General features: G+C 44.9%; 1 protein-coding gene across 1 annotated transcript in view; it reads left to right on the plus strand.

Moving 5' to 3' along the window:
- The first annotated feature begins 973 nt into the window (after positions 1–973).
- Positions 974–21,477, plus strand: part of LOC147029798 (thrombospondin type-1 domain-containing protein 7A-like) — an 879,531-nt gene continuing 859,027 nt past the window's right edge. Inside the window, exon 1 of the mRNA XM_085872138.1 lies at positions 974–1,307. The gene's annotated coding sequence lies outside the window, so the exon portion shown is untranslated. The remainder of the gene's footprint in view (positions 1,308–21,477) is intronic.

The following is a 21,477-nucleotide window of genomic DNA, read 5'->3' on the forward strand; positions in this document are numbered from 1 at the left end:
GGTGGGGGACTTCTTACGTCTGCCTGCCACGGGAGGGGGGCTTCTTACCTCTGCCTGCCACGGGAGGGGGCTTCTTACCTCTGCCTGCCACGGGAGGGGGGGCTTCTTCCCCTTGCCTGCCACGGGAGGGGGCAGGCTTCTTACCTCTGCCTGCCATGGGAGGGGAGGCTTCTTCCTTCTGCCTGCCACGGGAGGGGGGCTTCTTACCTCTGCCTGCCACAGGAGGTGGGAGGCTTTTTACCTCTGCTTGCCATGTGAGGGGGGCTTCTTACCTCTGCCCGCAACGTGAGGGGGGCTTCTTACGTCTTCCTGCTACGGGAGGGGGGCTTCTTACCTCTGCCTGCCACGGGAGGGGGGAGGCTTCTTTCCTCTGCCTGCCACGGGAAGGGGGAGGCTTCTTCCCTCTGCCTGCCACAGAAGGGAGGCTTCTTACCTCTGCCTGCCACGAGAGGGGGGGGTTCTTACCTCTGTCTGCTACGGGAGGGGGGTTCTTACCTCTGCCTGCCACGGGAGGAGGGGGGTTCTTACCTCTGCCTGCCATTGGAGGGGGGGCTTCTTACCTCTGCCTGCCATGAGAGGGAGGGGGGCTTGTTCCCTCTGTCTGCCATTGGAGAGGGAGGTTCTCATCTACGCCTGCCACGGGAGGGGGTGGGGGTTCTCACCTCCGTCTGCCACGGGAGGGGAGGGGTTTCTCACCTTCGCCTGCCACGGGAGGGGGAGGTGGAGGGGGTTTCTCACCTCTGCCTGCCACGGGAGGGGAGGGGCGAGGGGCTTTCTCCACCACGCCTGCCACGGTAGGGGGAGGGGGTTTCTCACCTGCGCCTTCCACGGGTCGGGGAGGGGAGGGGTTTCTCACCTACGCCTGCCACGGGAGGGGAGGGGGAGGGGGTTTCTCACCTGCGCCTGCCACGGGGGAGGGGGGGATTTCTCACCTCCGCTTGCAACGGGAGGGGAGGGGGAGGGGGTTTCTCACCTCCGCCTGCCACGGGAGGGGGGGGAGTTCTCACCTGCGCCTGACATGGGTTGTGTTCTGACCCACTCCCCCCCTCCCCTTGTGTTACCTCGGTGGTTCAAGTGGAGAAGTCGTCCCTTCATTGCACACCTTCCGCGGGTAAGTTTTGAAGTGGACGAATCTCGACGCAGCGAATGGCGCGACGGAGCAGGGGGCGGTGCCGTGCACATCCTCGGCGGAGCTGCGGGCGCCGAGGTATCACACAGTGGGACCTGCACGGGATCATCACGCTTAAGGCTCGTCTTCAGCGATCGTCACTGACACAAACCCATCGCCTGCGACGTCGTTGCATGCGGTGAGTGCGAGTCGTCTGGTCGGCGGCGGACGTCGTGCTCAATGTAAGTAGAAGAAGGCACGTTTATCCGACGCGACTTGAGGTTGACATTATTTGTGCTTGTGGTTCTCATGATTTTGTTTTTGCGAGAATGCGAATGATTCGCTCGTGTTGAACACTCTGTCAGCGATCGCTCGCTGAGGGACGGTCACCCTCCGTATTATGTAGCGACGGTTCGTCGAGTCCCCAAATTGAGCCGAGAAGACCCCGCACGTGGAGTTGTTAAAGAGCTGCTCCGGTCGAGCTTCGCAGGATCCAGTTCGAGCAAACAAAGTTTTGTTTTTTTTCCCCCTCCACTCGGCTGTGTGGACCGTGTCGGATCTTCTCGGGAAGTGTCGTCCGCATTTGTACCATGTATCGTTCGTGGCGGTTATCACGGAAGGGAAGAACTGAGGGGAAGAATCTGGATAATCCGGGTTCGGCCCCCAAGGCGCGGCGCTTGGACTCTTCAAAAATAACTGAGGAGAATTGAGCGGGAAAATCCCCCCGGAGGCTCGCACGGGCTGAGGAGAATTGAGCGGGAAGATCCCCCCCGGAGGCTCGCACAGGCTGAGGGAAATTGAGCGGGAAGATCTCCCCAGAGGCTCGCACGGGCTGAGGAGAATTCTCACGGTAATGTCAGTATCGTCCGAAAATACGGCAATATACTGTATAAATGTACATATATATATATATATATATATATATATATATATATATATATATATATATATATATATATATATATCGACTTTTATGGAGCGTACCTCGCCTGGAACCAGACAGACTGTTGTTTAATTTTTGTATTCACACTGAATTGTTGTTCGTGAACGGCAGGGACGGATGAGGGGAGGGAGCGGGGGTCAGGCGGTTGGTTGACTCCCCCTCCCGAAACGTCCACCGTCACGTGATAAATAATTAATTATTTTCAAAAGTCGTACTTCCCTTCATGTGCAGCCTTGTGGCTGCTGGTTGCATCATTGGTTCAGGGCGTGGCCATGCCGTTCGTTGATGCAATGCCCCGATGACCAACACACCGGTACTCATTTCACCGACCTCAGAAGGATGACAGGCTGAGTCAACCCTACCTGGTGTTAATTCAACAGCCAACGGGACCTCAAACTCAGGTTCCGAGGATCCCAAGCCGCCACCCGAACCACTAAAACAAAACACCAGACTCTTCAAAAGTCCTTATTCTGTGATTTCCTTTTCTGGTTGGAATCACGTTTTCTCTCTCTCCCTGCCCATTACCTTGCCACTGAAATGTGGACCATCACACCCCCCCTCCCCCTATCCCCAACTTCACTCTTTGAAAATGCTGGCTGTTAGGGTCCTGGAATCTATCAAATAAAGATTAAAGTATTTTTTGTGAGGAACATGGGTCTTGCTCAACATGCTTATGGTCGCCTCGAGGTGACCCGAGTGAGCAATTTCACCAACCTGGGCCAACTGCTTGCTCTGTGGGTACCTTGGGAGCCGAAGGCGGCCGGGGTGATGAAACTGTTGCATCAAGCCGGTCCGCTGGGCAGAGGTGGCTTTCTGGGAGACAGGATGAGAATTACTGCGTTTCATCCACCTCGAGCCTGTTTTTACCTGCACGCGCCGCACGCCCATGGCACTTTGCAGCGTGCTGCGAGTCCTGCTCGTATGGACCGCACGCGGGTGATGGATTCTAGCCACATGTTGGGACCGCTCTTCCCACGGGCACTTCGAGTGGAATGGCTCTTACGATGACTTATATGAGTCGCTTCCGAAGTCTCCTTGCGAGGTATACATGAAGCACAGGGTGCTTGTGATTGCTTTGTTCACCGTTCCCGGTATTCCACACGTGTGTGGGCATACTCCCGAGTCGTGCGGGCCCACTCTAAATCAAGGTACATGTGTTACCCAGGCTGCCTCACAATGCAGGTGGGAATGAGGGATATGCTGTGAAATCTCCGCACTTCATTTGTCCGTTATCTTCAATTAGTGAGTTTGAAGCTCTGTATATCTCTGACATGCAGGTGAATATATCATATAACTGTCAGCTTTAAAAGAGTCTGCATTTCATACCTGCACATCTAAATTGTTCATCGTTGGTTACTCTGAACAGTTGCCTGAAGGCCCATACCATTCTCGCAACTAGACTCACAACTGTGTCAAAGTGGCATTCTAATGTCGCTCGACGCACCTCCACTCAACCCACCTCCATTCTTTTGTTATTCTTTCTCCCGATCACGGTAAAGTCTTCCTGAGGCTGGTCAATGCCACTCTTCCTTCCAGGGTTTCAACTTGGTGTGCACTACTATATCCTGTCATCCTCCATATGACATTAATCTGCAATCTTTTTCCACCCCATTAATAATACCTAACCTAACCCTCTTACTTGCAGGTTGCTGTTTCTTCTCCTCCTCAATCACTTCGACTTGGTTCATATGTACATATGTATATATATATATATATATATATATATATATATATATATATATATATATATATATATATATATATATATATTTTTTTTTTTTTTCAGTGTCTTTAAAAAGTCCACACCCCCTTTCAAAATGTTCACCTTTTGTTACCTTATAACCTGGAATTAAAGTGCATTAAATCAGACTTTTTCCATCTTTTATTTACACATCGTAACCCAGAACTTACGAGTGAAAAACAAATTCCAGAAAATTAATTAAAAATACAAAACTAGAATATCTTGTTTGGATAAATGTCCACCCCTCTGAGTTAATACTTGGTGGAAGCACCTTTGACAGCAATTGCAGCTATGAGTCTGTTGGGATAGGCCTCTACCAACTTTACACACCTTGATTGGGCAATATTTGCCCATTCTTCTGGACAAAGCTGTTCAAACTCAGTCAAGTTGCATGGGGGGTGTTGATGGACAGCAATCTTCAAGTTATGCCACAGATTTTCAATTGGATGTATGTCAGGACTCTGACTGGGCCACTCAAGGACATTTATCGTTTTGTTCCTTAACCACTCTTCTGGAGCTTTGAGTGTGTGTTTTGGGTCGTTATCATGCTGAAAGGGGAACTTCCATTCCAAATTCATCTTTCTTGCAGAGGGCAGCAGGTTTTCCCCTCGGATTTTTCTATATTTTGCTCCATTCATTTTGCTTTCTATCCTGACAAGTGCCCCAGTTCCTGCTGATGAGAAACATCCCCATAACATGATGCTGCCACCACCATGCTTCACAGTAGGGATGGTGTTCTTTGTGTGATGTGCTGTGTTGGGTTTGCGTCAAACGTAACGTTTTGCATTTTGGACAAAAAGTTCCATCCTGGTTTCATCAGATCACAAAACGTTTTTGTCTCATGGCTTCAAAATCTCCAATGTTTTTTGCAGACCTCAAACAAGACTCTTGGTGGGCTTTTTTGAGTCGTTGCTGTGAAATGCACTACCCAGCAGAGGAAACCTATAGGAACAGCTGATTTTATTCTGACATAATCAGAATCACAACAATCTAACACAGATGAAGGCCAATTAACTTGGTGTGTGATTTTGAAGGTGATTTGTTGCACCTGAGCTAATTTACAATTGCTATTATAAGTGGGGTGGATAATTATCCAACCAAGATATTCTCGTTTTGTTTTTTTAATTAATTTTCTGAAATTTGTAGAATCTTTTTCACTTGGAAGTTGTGAGTTACGGTGTGTAAAAAGTCTGATTTAATGCATTTTAATTCCTGGTTATAAGGCAACAAAAGGTGAAAAATTTGAACGGGGGTGTGGACTTTCTATAGGCACTGTGTATTCGCGGATAACCTGGTTTCACAGGGCTGTTGTAAAATAATTATTTCCCAATAGTGTGTGGAATATTTCGGGAGTTTTCTCGGAATGCCCTTTGACAGCATAATAGCAGGGTCTCGCGGAAGTTTCGCATTATGTAATATGTGACTTAAAGTCCTCAAGATGCCTTCCTTCTTCAATTCTTCAACTCCACCCCCCCCCCTGCAGCAGCCCCAAGTCCTTAAAAGACCTCCCCACCCCAAGTCCTCAACCCCCTCTCCAAGCTCTCTGTCTCCTCTCTGCCTCCACAACCCAAACTCTCTGTCCTCTCCTCCCCCTTTCTTCAAGTCCTCAACCCCCAACGCTCAAAATACCACCTCATGTCTCAACCCCATTTCCAAACTCTGTCCCCTGCCACCCCCCCCAATTCTGTCCTCCAATCCCCGTTTATTCTTCATGTCCTCAACCTCCCTTAACTCCAAGTTTGGAACTCTCCCTTTCTTTAGTCCCAACCCCAAGTACACATAATAGGATGGAGATATAGATATGACTTGAAATATTAATATTTCTATTCTTTGTAGTGTCAACATGCATTACCTCCATAACTATTTTCTTCTCTCTGCATGGGTTTCAATCAAAACATACCTTTCTTTCCTGATAGACGATGTGGTCATTGTTCAGTATTAAAATGTACATCATGTAAACTCAGAAGTCCTCTTGAGTGTACGGAAATTACATGCAAAAACTCTCCCTTTATTTGGTGTAGAGGCAACAGACCACTGCCTCGATCACTCCTGAAAATACAAAGATATATAGGTCTGAGAGATTCCAATTTCAATGGCCCATAGGCTGACACCAGAGGCCTGAAACCTCAGGCCCAAAGTCTGAAGCCTGAGGCTTATATGCAGTGTCACCTTGTCATGGCCTGTGTTGCCTCTCACCTCCAACCTTTTAATATTTGATGATTCTTTTCACAGTCACTGTGGCTGTTTTACATTGAATGAAAAACTTGTGGGGAGGGCATGGTGATTGTGAATATATTAATACACGGAAGACTACCAATCCCAAGCGATGGGAAAAGCCAGCAAAAGTATCCGTCCCCAGGGAAAGGAAAAGTTTAAGTTAATCTATTAATTTAAGTTATTTCATGGACTTTAAAAAAGGTCAATTGTGTTGCATTCTTGGTTTCATTTGGAACCAAAGCTCTGAGCTACTAATACCACCCTTCCGCAAAATGGTGATGAACCATTGGTTGGCGGAGGTTGGATTTGTCTAAAAAGAGGGTAAATATCCTGGTTGCAAAATAAGATTTGGCATCAACATGATTCATGCTTGTTCTTCCATCATTTCAAGAATGAATGTTGAGCAAGAAGTGGGTGCCGTAAACTGGAGACGGACAGAAAAACGAACGAACAGACAGACATCACAGTTCACAGTATATAATGGATGACTTCCCTTCCCAGGAACTTCAACACAGAAAGAGACAATTCGGCCCATGAAGCTGTGCAGTGGGTGCCAACCGATGACTTTTTTTTATACAGAGTCAAAGCTCGTGGAAGAGCGAGAACACTAAATGAATCAGGACAGAACAGGACAAAAGGAACAGCAGCGTGGGTGGGGCGAATACCAACAATGGAGATGAAGGACATAATAGAGGGAGAATTGGACAAATAATGGGGTAGGGAGGAAAGGGGTGGACAGGATCGATAACGAAGGAAACTTCTTCCTCCTCACCCCCCCCAAATCCTCCCGATCCTCCTCTCCCTCCCTCCCCTCTTTCCCCTCCTCTCTATCTCCCCCAATCCTCCCTATCGCCCTCCTCTCTCCCTCCCCTCGACCTCCCCTCTACCCCCCCCCATTTTCCCTCTCTCTCTCCCACACTCCCCTGCCTCTCCCCAATCCCCTCCTCTCTCTCTCCCACACTTATGCTGAGTGGTTTGCCCTTGCCTTCCCAATTTGGCCACGCTGCCGGTAATAGCTCACCCCCTCTTTGTAAAGGACACTGTGGGGATCTTTAACGTCCATCAACGACTGTCTGAAGACAGGACGTCCAGTTTAACATCCATCGGAGGAACGACACACACATTGATGATTCACTGAGTCTGTGAAACACCAGAATGGCATTTTATAGCTGGGTTGGGATTCAATACCTAAGCTGGATAGCTTGGAGGCGAGTGTGGGTATGTCAAGGTGATCCTTTCAGCGGTCCTATCGTAATGGACTGTTAATAAACAAACTGTGATTCCATGTTGTACTTATGTTCAAAATGTACAATAAAAGTCGAATCTCAATCCAAAAAGATCACAACTGGTGTCCCTAGGCAGTGTAAAATAAAACGAGATGTACAAAAATTACCTCTAAAAGAGTGAAAAAACGAATTTTGGAGCCATTTTTGTCACCTCCCGCCAGTGTATTTAATTATATCAGGTTCGAAAAAAACTGCATTTTTCTAATTTCTATCTGATTTCACTCTGGATTTCAACATAATTATTTCGGCCATGAGTTTCGATCGTCAAATAGGGAATCAGATTATGAATATCAATCAGCTTTTAATGAGCTGATGCGATACATTGCACCTAGCCTCACACAGCCAATCAGCATCAACCGCGAATAGACGAACAGACAGCCACCTCTGTTTTATATACATGATACTTCGAAAAATGTCGAAAGCTTACCAAAATTGCAGACGTTCCCGCTTACCAAAATTCCGACATCAAATCCTTCCTCTTCTCCGATGGCTTGATTTCCGACCATCAATTTGGATTCAGACCAGGTCACTCAACCTTGGACGTGCCACTTCGACTTTCCCAACAATGGATGGAGGTCTTAAATGCCAGACATGAAATCAGAGCCATCTACCAATATATATCGTGAGCTTTTGATACAGTCTGGCATCCCGCAATGTTCACCAAACTCTCTTCTTATGGTGTCCAAGACAATCTCCACTCATGGCTCGCGGACTTCCTCTCCTGTCACAGTCAGCGCGTGTCTCTTAATGGCATTCTCTCATCTCTTCTTCCCGTTCAGGCTGGAATTCCTCAAGGCAGTGTTTTTGGCCCTGTGCTTTATTTCTGGTTTTCATCAATGATCTCTCAGATTCCCTGGAAAATCCTCTTTGTCTTTGCTGATGACTCCAGCCTCTTCTGTACCATCTGTCATCCCTCTTCACTCTCTGCAGATCTGGATAAAATCACAAGCTGGTCAAGCACTTGTAACATATCTTGCAATCCTGACAAATCTCACACCCACACCATGTCTCTCCAAAAGGACCGTCTGGAACCCCCCCCCCCAACCCCCATCTACTTTCTCCACAATCCCCTTGAAGAAGTCCTTTCATTCAAGCTTTTGAGTCTCACTATCTGCCACGATATTTGCTGGGAAAGCCACATCTCCAAGTTGGCCTCCAAAACCAGTCATCGACTGGGCATTCTACATGGTGCAAAGTCCTTCCTTGGCACACCCGAGCTTTTACCCAATTACAAATCTTTCATCTGTAGTCTGATGGAGTACTGTTTCCCTTCTGGGGTGGTGCTCCTGCCTCACACCGAGCTCGACTTCACGCTGTGCAAGTGAAGGCTTTTAGGATCATCGGTATCTCCCGTGATGAAGTTGTTTGTCTCGCCCTTGCTCTCACCCTCTCTCTCGCTCTCGCTCTCGCTCTCTCTCACCAGAGGCAGGTCAGTGGTCTTTCTGTCTTCTACTGTCTCTTCTCTGGCCTTGCCCCCCCCCCTCTGCTCTGTCTGTGATCTGTCCCCCCCTATATTACTGCAGGGTGCTCAAGGTCTATCACAAACCCCCTTCTGGTGAAACTGCTAAAATCGAGAATCACTGCTCACCTTCACTCTTTCATTTCTCTTTTTTTTCTGCCTCTGGAACAAACTCCCACATTCTCTCCAATACCATTCCTCTCTCCATGTCTTCAAAACAGCTGTTCACCACCATTTCATATCTTCCCCCATCAAAAATCTTGATCTTTTCCACCACTGTTAATCTACCCCAAATCCACCTCCTTTAAATTCCCTGTTTCCCTTTCTGAAAGTCCCTGTAGTACCATCTTGTTTAACCCGTGTAAATTTTCGATTAATTTGTAAAAATTGTTTGGACGTAATTCGTAATTCATATATGTGTGGCATTATTAGTCGTGGGTGAATATTTTAGCAGGCCACTCTATATAAATGCAAGTTGCTTGATTGTGTGTTAATAGGGTAAACGCCATAACCGCCGTAACCGAAATCGAAATTGCATGAATATGGATATTTGTAAACCTCCACATGCACTCTCCGGACTCAATAGATCTTAAACGAGTTATCATTCAGCATTATCCTTGAGGTACACACACTCGCCTCTAAGCTGTCTCGCCTGGGTTTGAATCCGGACCCAGCGATAAACTGTCATCCTGGTGTTTCACAGGCAGGGTAGTTCATCAACGTGTGTCGTCCTTCGAATGGACGTTAAACATTGCGAAGAGTAGGCTAGCTATTGCCGGCACCATGGCCAAATTCCGAATTCCTGCCTGAACGAGCAGAGGAAATTGCACCAGCCGCAAGCCTCCCCCCCCAACCATGTCCCCTCAGCCAATGGCGCTACCCCGCAGCCTTTTTCTACATACGAAGAAGAAGGAGGAAAAGAATCGGCATCATATGTGCTGTGGTTACGGAGTTTAACTTATTAACACACAATCAAGCAACTTGCATTTATACAAAATGGCCTGCTAAAATATTCACACACGACTAATATTGCCACATATAGATGAATTACAAATTATGTCGAAACAATTTTTACAAATTAATTATTTATTCGTAATTGAAGAGATCAAACAAAACACGGTTATAGTTGAAGGAGATTACATGCCAGGAATACCTGCAAAAAACATGTACAAATCAAAATTCACTGGTTGTGAAAGTATTCAGCCCCTTCGGTCAGTACTTGGTGGAAACACCTTTTGTAGCAATGACTGACTGCTATGAGTCTTTTTGGGTCGGGTCTCTACCAGATTTTCACAGTGAGATGGTGAAATCTTTGCCCATTCTTCACGTGAAAATTGTTCTAGTTCTGCCAAGTTTGATGGGGATTGTCATTGGACTGCAATCTTCAAGTCTTGCCATAAATGTTCAAGTTTGGTTCAACTCATGATTTGACTGGGCCACTCAAGAACATTAATTTTATTATTATTATTCAGCCACTCCAGTGTGGATTCAGTTTTGTGCTTCAGATCATTGTCCTGATGAAATGTGAATCTCCTACCCAGTTTCAGATTCATGGCTGACTCAAGAAGGTTTTCATCAAAGATTCTCCTGTACTTTGTACCATCCATTGTCCTGTCTATCTTGACAAGCTTCCCAGTCCCTGCTGATGAAAATCAGTTCCACAACATGATGCTGCCACCATCATCCTTGACAGTAGTGATGGTGGTGACTGGGTGATGTGCAGTGTTTGGCTTGCACCCGACGTAACCCTTTGAATTTCAACCCAAAACTTCAATTTTTGTCTCCTATGACCACAAAACTTTTCTCCACATTCCTGCAGTATCATTAAGATATTTTTTTTCACAAACTCCATATGAGCTTTGAAATTTGTCTTTTTCATCAATGGCTTCTTTCTTGCCATCTGTCTGTAGAGGCCAGTTTTGTGCAGGGAATGAGATATTATTGATTGATGAACACTGACCTCCATCTTGGACATAGAACCTTTCAGATATTTCAAAATCGTTGTTTGCTTTACATTGACATCCCGAACCAGTTTCCTGCTTGTACGGCTGCTGAGTTTGGGTGAGCAACCTGATCTGGGTAGAGTTTGGGTGGGCAACCTGATCTTGGTGAAGTCTGGGTGGTGTGATATGTCTTCCACTTCTTAATGATGGATTTCACCATACTCAAAGGGATAATGAATGACTTTTAAATCTTCATATAACCCTCTCCTGAATGGTGTTTCTCCACCACTTTATGTCTGACTTCTTTGGAAAGCTCCTTGGTCTTCATGTTTGCCTCGTTGGTTGTCCAAGTGATTTGCACCTTAAAACTCCTTAGATAAGTTGTTGTTCATCTTTCGGCTGCTCCCGTTAGGGGTCGCCACAGCGGATCATCCGTTATGATCCGCATACTGATTTGGCACAGGTTTTACGCCGGATGCCCTTCCTGACGCAACCCTGGTCGCCTCTTACGACACAGGGATCAGGATTTGGGTTTCGCCATGATTCCGGGCTGCTCTACACCCTGCCCAGTGCAGAGCCCCCGTCCTCAAGCGATCCTCCAACCCAAGCCTCCGAGTAGCCGGATTACAGGCGCACGCCACTACGCCCGGTCAAACTCCTTAGATAAGTGGGGGAACTTAATTTTAAGTTAAACCACTGATTACATGTCAGACAAACCTATTACACTTGTTTTGGAACCTTTCAAACAAATAATTTGCTCCTGAAGTGATTTCGAGTTAATTCGGCAACGGGGTTGAATACTTATGCAACTAAGAATCATCTAATTTTCTCGGTTAATCTAACTTATTCACATTTTATCTACATTTTTTTAGCCTCATCACTTTTGAGTAGTTTGTGAAGACTCCATATACTCAGTTTGATTTCAAAGCATCATGAAATATGCTCAGGTGCCATCAATATGTGAAACCTTTGGAGGAGGCAGAATACTTTTTCAGGACACTGTACTTAAATATATATATATCCCCCCCCACCCCACCCCCTCAATTTTTTTTTCCTTTCCTCTTCATTTGCCATTATGGAACTAATAGGCACTACACTTGCGATCCTTCTTCCATTATCAGCCTTGTAAGAACATCTGACCAGACTCAGTGGCGTAATGATTAGAGTGGTCCCTCTGAGTCTGGGAGGTCGGTGGTTTAAACCCTGACTGAGTCATACTTTTCCTTCTTTTTTAAAACGTCTTTAGTATGTGGTGCTTCCTTGCTTGACACTCAGCATTTAAAGGACAGAGCACGGACAAACTATGCTTGAAAGGCAATGGCAAACCACCCAGCATAACCTTTGCCAATAAACTACGTCGGGAGCACCAATGCTCTGCAAAGAGTATGGTACATCAAAATAAAAAATGGACATCTTAATTTCACAGCCAGAACATGGAGAATCGACCACTTCATGACTGACCGCAACTTGCTCCCATGATTGGCAGGTACCAGTAAATGCTCGTGCCATATTGCAGCATAACGTTCAATGACTAGACGGTTCGTATATAATTATACGGTTCATATACATCGTTGTACAACTTTACTGTGTGGCACGTGTCAGAAATGTGAGCTGGGCAATCCATCAAAGAAGCGGCGGAGCTCCTTCATCCCTCGGAGGGGCTTTGCATCACTCGGGAGTGTGCTCGGGGAACAGAGAAGCAGCTGAAGCGCTTTGCAGGCAACTTGGGTTGTGTTTGTATTATTTATTTATTTCTCAAGTACTGTGCCTGCTCATTTGTTTTTAAGTTGCAAGCACTGGTGAGAGCGGCATCTGGGGCTGAGCCGATCTTTTGGATGTTTGGTACATTTGCTGACCTTTCAGGGAGGAACGAGCACTCTCCCATCCAACATCCACCAGTTTTAATGAGTAATTACGAGACAACAAGCACAGATCAATTTTTAAATGTCACCATGACAGGAATTTGAACAAAATGACTTCCCCAACTGTAGTTACTAGGATCACCATCTCGCTCCACACTGTTCTGCTGTAGAGTGTGATATTGTCGACGGAGTGCCTTTGTGAGAGCAACGTGCAGTCTGTAATCCGAAGGTCATCGATTTGACTTTTTGCCTGTCATGGTCTTCTCGTGCCAGCAAGGTGAGCTTTGTTGGATTGAAAAACCGACCGACTGTCTCGTGTGCCCTCGTGAAACGCAAAGCTATTAGCCTCTGACATGCGTGATGGTGGGTATGGCCAACATGGCAGCAAACTCTACAAGGTCATACATGACCCTGTCAGTGGTCTTGTGCTGTGAATGTAATTTGATCGTGATATGCTTTTAAAAATGAGAGTGGATTGTGTTTTGAGTGACTGCAAAGTGCGACCATCTGACTTTTAATAAAGCGGTGTCATCGCGCAACATGGAATTGATTTGTCGTAGGATTTTCTCTGCTTTCGGCAACTGTGAAGGTTTAACGCAATAGTCCATTTCACTCGATGGACGGTCAGTCATAGCTGTGTATTTTTTCACTTGATGTTGCTTCTCTACGATCAAGCGGTGCTTCGAATTACCAAGAGTCGCCGTGCTGTATCCACTTGTTAAGCGTGCCGTGAGCGGCGCTGCGCCGATATGTGGATGCACCATGTCCACATTGTGGATTGGATAATCTCATCGTTTAAATCAGCATTGTTGGTAATTATGAAACGTTTCACAGAGCAAAAACAAAGCGAAATGCCAAATTTATTACAATCAATGATATAATTAGACGTGTCGTGCTTACTCCATGCAATTTAACCTCTGGTTAATGTACATGGATTGTTGACCATGTAGACCTTAGAAATGGCCTGCAAAAAGTACTTAATGTCCGGCAGGTTTACCCTTTGCCATTGTTAGCGCAAGAATGGAGGCATAATTTGCTGGTGAATTACACCCTCATACATCAAAGGGCTGCGCAGAGCATAAGCGAAAACATTTGCACTTTTCATCTTTGTGCAGGCCTACTCGCCCTTCCTAATGACTTCATTAAATGGTCATTTTTCCCCCCTCGTTGGACAGGCACATCTATAATGGGACTCCCTCTAGCGGGAACGTCCATTCGTATCTCATCGGATTTAATTTCTGACTTCCTGCCCTCATCTGTGAAGGAGATTGTGTGGGTGATGGAGAGGTTATCGAGGAGTGTGTGTGTGTGTGTGTGTGTGTGTGTGTGTGTGTGTGTGTGTGTGTGTGTGTGTGTGTGTGTGTGTGTGTGTGTGTGTGTGTGTGTGTGTGTGTGTGTGTGTGTGTGTGTGTGTGTGTGTGTGTGTGTGTGTGTGGGGGGGGGCACTGCATCAGTTATTCGGAGGCAATATTATTCGTTGTTGGTGTCGTCAATCAATTTGAGGAGCATCCGACAGCCCTTTCCTTCTTCGATTGATGATCTTTAAAAGATCTGCTTTTCACCCTTCATATCACTGGTCCTCATTGAGAAGGTGCTATCTCGCATAATTTCCTGTTGGAACAAGTCTGTTATTTTACATTAATTGTGTGATTTCTTGCTGTTCTCAACCGACCACGACAATCCTATACCACTTTCATTTTGTTTGGAATGTGTACCAGTTGTCTTGCCCGTCTATGATTTTCAAAAGTTCCATTAGTCTGAAGTACCAATATTTATGGAGCATGCTAAAAGCATTCTTTTCAAGACGGTCCTCTCACTGTGAGGTCACTCTTTCCTTTCTGTAATGGCCTTGTGGATAACAAAGGACAATGATGTTTTTATGTTGCTCCCGATCTCTATTTCGGAAGCGTAAAGGGGTATGACAAACACCTCTCCACTGTCCGCGTCAGTTCGGCCATTCCGGAGCAAGACAAACAAACAGTCGCACTTTGAGTCGAATTAGAAAAGAAACATAACAGAGATGGAAATGCATGTTGTGGCAGTTTACTTTCAATTTTAACATCACGTGTGTATGGGAAATGGAGCTTTTCTTTCACTTTTGATATTTGAATCTAATTTTATTTTTTAACGTACATCATCGAGGTTCGTGGAAGAGCTAGAACATAGAATGGATCAGGACATAACGGAACAAAAGGGACGATAGAAAGACTCGGTATCCTGAGTCAGAGTGGTGACCCATCCAGGATTGTGCCCAATAGCCCAGGATACTGCTTCCGCAGCACCAATGTTCTTTACTGTACAGAGTATGGTCCCAATGGATGGAATGGATGGGTATGTGCCGGGTAGACACTTGACAGCTTTGGGGAAGTACCATTCATGTTCAGACAGGCTGGGTTGAAGAGTACCCTCGCTCCTGGGGTAAGAGTGCATTTTGTTGGGACCATTGATTTGCGTTGCATCCGAAAGGTGCACCATCTGAACTGTGCTCTTCACCCAGACAACTGACTCCAATGGCAATGAGAAATACAAACGATTCTGTTCTGTGTTTGCACAACGATGACGACAATAGCGTTAGTAAACCCCATGATTTGTTTTGGCCTGGTCATGATCCACCAGCTGTGCTGTGAATCTTCTTGTGTTAATTAAACTCCTTTCAATTGAAAGTTTGGTCAAAACACCAGTCAATGGTGCAGTTCACCTTCTACATCTGCAGAGTTACATGATTGGAAGTGGAAGTCATGGGAGCGCTCCATCGGATGTATTCCGCTATACCTCTTCATCCTGCTTTGTAATGACCTGAGAACCTTTGTCAACCCTCACATTGATGTTATTGATGTTGATGATGATGAGTTTAAAAAAAAAATTCCCCAGGCAGTTTATTTATTTATTTATTTTGAAATGCTGTCTCAGGAAAAATCTGTTCAAATTCACGTCTTTTCCCAGAGGTATAGAAATCGGTTCCTTATTCTGCAATTATAACTGCTCACAAGCACCAGCATTCAGATGATGTAACGTCTCCGACATTAAGCACATTTATTTCTGCCACTTGAACAACGTCATTTACATTGGAGCACAAATCTCTGAGTTCTTATGTATTGCCGCACGAGTGCTGCAGTACCTCGGTTGGTGCCAATGTGTTTTGCATTCATCCATGGATTCCATGCTCCAGCCTTCGCTTTGAGGTGCAAGCTGCGATTGACTCATTGTAAAAGGTGGAATGGTTTAACAACATGTTTTTTGTTTACTCTGGGAGGATTTGTGATTCACTGTCTGCTAAATGACGGTTTACTACCTCATGCTACCTTGTTTCAGGTAGTTCATTTATCAGCTGAGGCCAGTTTCTGACAGAAGGAAAAGGATGAAAGATGCATTTATTGGCAGCTGGTGAACCTCCGTGGAACAAAAATTGGAATAAAATTCGCTTTAAAAGTTCTGTTTTGTTCACGACTCCAGCTGAGACCAAATAGATTGATAACAGGACTGGTGTTTTGTTTGTTTATTTATTTATTTATTTTGCATTCACTTCCCATTAGACCTCTCTCAAACCTATTGAACCATGCTATTATATTTCAATATGCCTTTTATCTATTATTGTTGCTATTTAACTGTTTAATATTGTCTTGAGTCATTTCTCATTAAAGTGTGCACAAGACAGTCTGCATTTACGTTATGCAGTCCACTGCGGAGGGGAAAAAAAGGGTTGTTCGTGGAAAGTAAGGCAGGGGTGCTGTGGAGAGAAGGAAAGAGCAGGTCATTTGAACAGAATGTTATCTTAAATTAAAGTTGTACCTTTACACTAGGGGAGGGTTTTCATCCAGGCAGCATTTTGATGTCCAGACCAGGTAGCCCCCAGGGCATTATTGCTTTGCTTTCATTAACAAGTCTGGAATGCCTTCAAGCCAGTGTCCTGCTCCATTTTCCATTTGCTTTTCTCAAGCCCAAGGTAAAACGTTTGTTGTATCCACAAATGCTGCATTGTAATAGCAGCCATAATAGTACAGCATATACAGTATATATACCTTTTCTTTGTCAGAACGAGGCATAGAGAAGAGCTGAACGAGACAAAGTGCAGTATGTTCAGTGGTTCATAAACTGCTGAAGAGTATGGGGTGGAAGGATGGAATCACACAAGCTCCCATTACCAAAAGTGGAAGGATGGACATACACAAGAAAGATGGGAGGTAAAGCTCCAAAACGAGTAACAATGGCATAGAGAGGAAGAGAATGGGGGAAGACTCTGTGTAGAAGAGATTGTGGATGTGCATGGAGGAGCAAATGAGTAAACTAGAACAGCACTCAGTGGAGCACATACCTCTGCCAGGCCAAACAGGTGACGTTTTGTATCCCACTGAGAGGCTGGATCTGGATCTGGACCTGGACCTGAACCAAAATCTAATCGGCTTGTTCTTGTCACCTAACCAACTCATCCCCCAAGTTTTGTCATAACTCGGCCATAACCTTTTGAAATATTATGCTATACATATTTTTGGCCCCATCTATCAATGGTGAAGAATCATTTAAATAATTTTAAAAAATTATAGTGTCCGGCATTGGATCTTCACCAAAATTGAATCAATTATTCCTTGTCACACACCTCACTTGTCCACCAAGTTTTGTCCGAATCCGTCCACAGCTTTTTGAGATATCAGACAAACAAACAGACAGACAGACCAGGGGTGAAAACATAACCTCCATCCACCAAAGGTGGCGGAGGTAACGATGGGATGTGCATTTGAAAGACTGAAGTGAGGATGATGAGATTACAGAAACAGGGTGATAATTCCACAATCAGGAAACCTTCACTTTATATCCCCCAAAAAAGAAGAATTCAGATGAGCAATCAGTCTAGACTTAGGGAGGTGAGAAGGTGAGGGTTTGTGTAGGAATTTGTGTGACCTGGGGTGGCTTGGACGGAGCAGGAGCAAGGCCAGGTGTAAGGTAGACCAAGCTACCACCGGTGGGAGAGGGATAGTCCACATGAATTGGCCCCCCATCTTGAGTTACTAATGGTATGGAAGGTATGATCACAAATTCCTTGTACGCAAACTCTTACAAATGACACCACCTCGTTATCGATGGCAGAGTCTCCAATTTAAAGTGGGTGAAAACGGGGAGATCTTAGGAAATGATGTATGAAACCCCCAAATGTTGGAACTCCCACATTGTGTTATTTATCTAAAAAAATACACCAGTTGGGTGTCTTTTTACTGTTTAATTAAAAATAATGAAATGTACAATATCTGGCTGCGTCTAACAGTTCGCTTGTTAGGCCAGGACCAATTGGTAATGGGAGTTTGTGTGATTTATTTGGACTTGTTTATTATTGCGGCAAATTGTACGTGTGCCCTTGTGAAAAAAGCTTTGCAATTTTATTGTCGGAAAATGTCTTTTTCTCTAATTGGATTTGGTGGTCCTCCACAGCAAAAGGCAGGGATTACTTTGTGATAAGGTGCGTTAACAGTTCCTCATCTTTTCTCATATCTTAGAATGGAATACCTTCACCATCGGTTCATACATTCAGGTCTGGGTTTGTTGCATCTTTGTTAACTTTCCCATTTTCTGGTGCGTCGGCATCTCAATAGTGATTTTTAATGTCACTTTCACCTCCATGGTGATTTGAAATATCTTTCGGGCACAGCCTACAAAAGACAAATTCTGGTTGCTGTTTGCTCTCAGTAATGCCTGTGACCTTTTGAAGCCATGGTGCAATGCTGTTGAAATTATACTCTCTTTATTTGCTGATTTGTGTACAAGAAAATGGTCTTTTTCATTGGTTGACATTTCTGCACCTGTGTCAATTATCTCGTTGCGCAGGTCATGACGGGTCACAAAACTTTCCCTCTCCCACACCGTAATCTTAATAAATGCACTTCAACCAATCGACGGATGACTTTATAAGGAACTTCAATGCAGGAAGAGGCCATATAATAAGAAACTGACCTACTCCCAGATTCGCAGCATTTCTAAAGTCTTTGATATGACTCGGCCACGTTCGGGCTTGAACTGCTGGCCTCCCAGATTCGCAGCATTTCTAAAGTCTTTGATATGACTCGGCCAGGTTCAGGCTCGAACTGCTTACCTACTTCCAGACTCGCAGCATTTCTAAAGTCTTTGTTATGACTCAGCCGGGTTTGGGCTCGAACTGCTGACCTCCTAGACTCACAGCGTTTCTAAAGTCTTTTATATGACTCAGCTAGGGTCGCGCTTGAACCGCTGACCTCCCAGACTCGCAACATTTTTGAAGTCTTTGATACGACTCAGCCAGGGTTTGGCTCGAACCACTCACCAGACTCACAGCATTTCTTAAGTCTTTGTTCTGACTCAACCAGGTTTGGGCTCAAACCACTGACCTCCCAGACTCAGCAGATACTCAAACCACTATGCCACCGAGTCTGGACTTAGAACATGACTTACGACAAACAATTTAATTACATAAACTTGCAACACGACTTGATAATATATATCACTCCATTACCAATGACTCGAACACTGCAGTCCTCTTTAGTCCATAAAATAGTACTTCGTCCCAAAATGTACATACAGAGTCTCCTTCCTCGATGAAAATGTTCCAACAAGCCTTGTCGCAGATGACCAGATGGGTAGCTGTAATGTGATGGTTCAGTACAAAATGATAACAGCTTGAAGACCTCGCCATACCGGGTACGTTGCTCAGCTGAAACTCCGAATACACTCGGGCATATGAAACTTGGCCATCTGAGCCTCTTTACTTGTGAAACCTTGGCCAGTTACACCTGGGGAAATGGCAGCAGTATCCTTTGCCCTTTCCCTAGACCAGGCACATCATGCAGGCAAAATCCCAAATTGACTGGAGCATGGTTGCCATCTGCTTACAAACTCCTGGTTTGTGCAGTACAGAAAGAATGCATCTTCTTCATTGTCATGGTCATGGTCTGGTCTCCCAAACGTGGTGCCGAGCGCTAATATCACGTGTGCTCCTCGTAGCTTCATTTCTTATTCTTATGTCACACTCATCAGCAGTGAACCTTCGAGAACTTACTGCTGATGTCGAAACCATGATGTCTCTGGCATTCAAGAGTTATGTAATCTCATCAAGCCTTTGAGAGTCCCAGAACTTTCTTGTGATGTACTTTGATAATGAATTACCAATTATCATGACTGTATCTGTAATATACTCTGATACCAAGTTGGTGATATCATCTCATGGATATATGGAATGTGCATATGCACATAAAGGGGATTAATGATGCGTGTGTGTGTTTTTTTTCCTTCCTGAAGTGCTGGAATGTTCCAGCTTGATATTGTTTATACAATTTGAAGATATTGGCGATGAGGATTGTTGTTTGGGAACCCATGGGACATAGAGAACTGATGGCAGCGTCAGGAAATATGGGCTTTTTTTGATGAGAAATCAGAATTATTTGACAACTACACAGATCATTGCGAATTCAACCATTCATGGCAGCTAAAGGGATAAACAATGACAATGAGATATTTATTCCTGGCCATTATTGGGGACGACCCTTTCAAAATGGTGAAAAAAAAAATTATGCAGTCTGGAGGCTCCAAGCACAAGGTTTTGCACTTACCCAAAGACCACTGAAGGAACATTGTACCCCAAAACCCATCATCATTGCTGAAGCAATCGTGTACGGCATAAAGAGATTCCATTCGTACTTGTATGGCAGAAATTTCACATTAGTAACCGATAACCAGCGCTGAACACTAATATTTGGCCCAAAGTCTGGAATTCCATAACTCACAGCAAAGAGGATGCAACATTGGGCATTGTTGTTCACTGTATATATTTATCAAATTAAGCAGACTGCCTGTGGATAATCCATCCATTTCATACCCAGATGTGAATTTCTTATTCAGCACAGTGGTGAATGAACTGATTACTGCAAAAATATTCACAGATTGCAGAAGTGAAGACCATGTTTTAGCTAAGGTGTATGAGTTTGACTTCTGGTTTAGGGTGGGTGCCTTAACTTGTGATGCTAGTTCGAAAGTTCCTCCCTCAAGGTCATCCCAAAAACTTTTCACTCCTAAACACTGACCTCATCCACCCTCCTCTCATAACTACAGCTACACTTTCCTCCATTCTTTCAATGGAAAACATTTTCCCACCCCTCCCATGAAGTCTCTTTCTGCATGTCAGCTTGGGAATCCTGAGAAGTCAATATTTCAGATGTGTGTGCAACTCCCCTTCCCATCCATTAATGGCATCAAACCCCTCCATATCAGTACCCTCTACCCCACAAGTGCTTCCCCCTAGTCCCATCCCCTAAACCTGACAAGTTACATCATGTAAACCCAACAGAATTCTTTGCAGCCAGTTAGTTCATGTTAAGGACAAGATCCAGAAGAATAGGAATTGCTACTTCGTGTATGGCATCAGATATGGAGACCCATCATGCACTGAGACCTACATAGGAGAACTCGGCAAACCCTTAAGGCCCGCATGAACCAATATCGTCGTCCAGCTTATGAAGAGGCTTTGAACTCTGCTGTATATACGCACTTGAATCTGCATGGTCACAGCTTAGATAACAGTCAAATGGTTTGCTGGAGTTGTAAAGGAATCCATTTGGGAAAGAGTTGAATCACCATCTCAAGAAAAATGGCAGTTTGCGATTTCATCTGTCACGTACCTGGAACAAGGCTATAACATCTCTTCCACACCATTTGCAACTGTCAAGTGACACTCAGATTGGTCTACCGACCAACTCACCTAATCCCTGGCAGAGGTCATGTGGCGATTCTGAAGCTTCTCCTTCACTTCAACATCTGCCGTGACCAAGGTGAGAGGATACTCTCTGAAACATCAGCTTTACCAACGATTAAGTCCAGCGTTTTTCAAATCCCAAATGAAGTTGAGGCAGTTCTCAAGGCAAAAGGCGGTCACACTGATTATTGATTATACATAAGGACAGATT

This window comes from Eptatretus burgeri, chromosome 3 (genome assembly GCF_056783735.1).
Source record: "Eptatretus burgeri isolate ZD-2024b chromosome 3, Ebu_testis_v1, whole genome shotgun sequence".
NCBI lineage: Eukaryota > Metazoa > Chordata > Myxini > Myxiniformes > Myxinidae > Eptatretus > Eptatretus burgeri.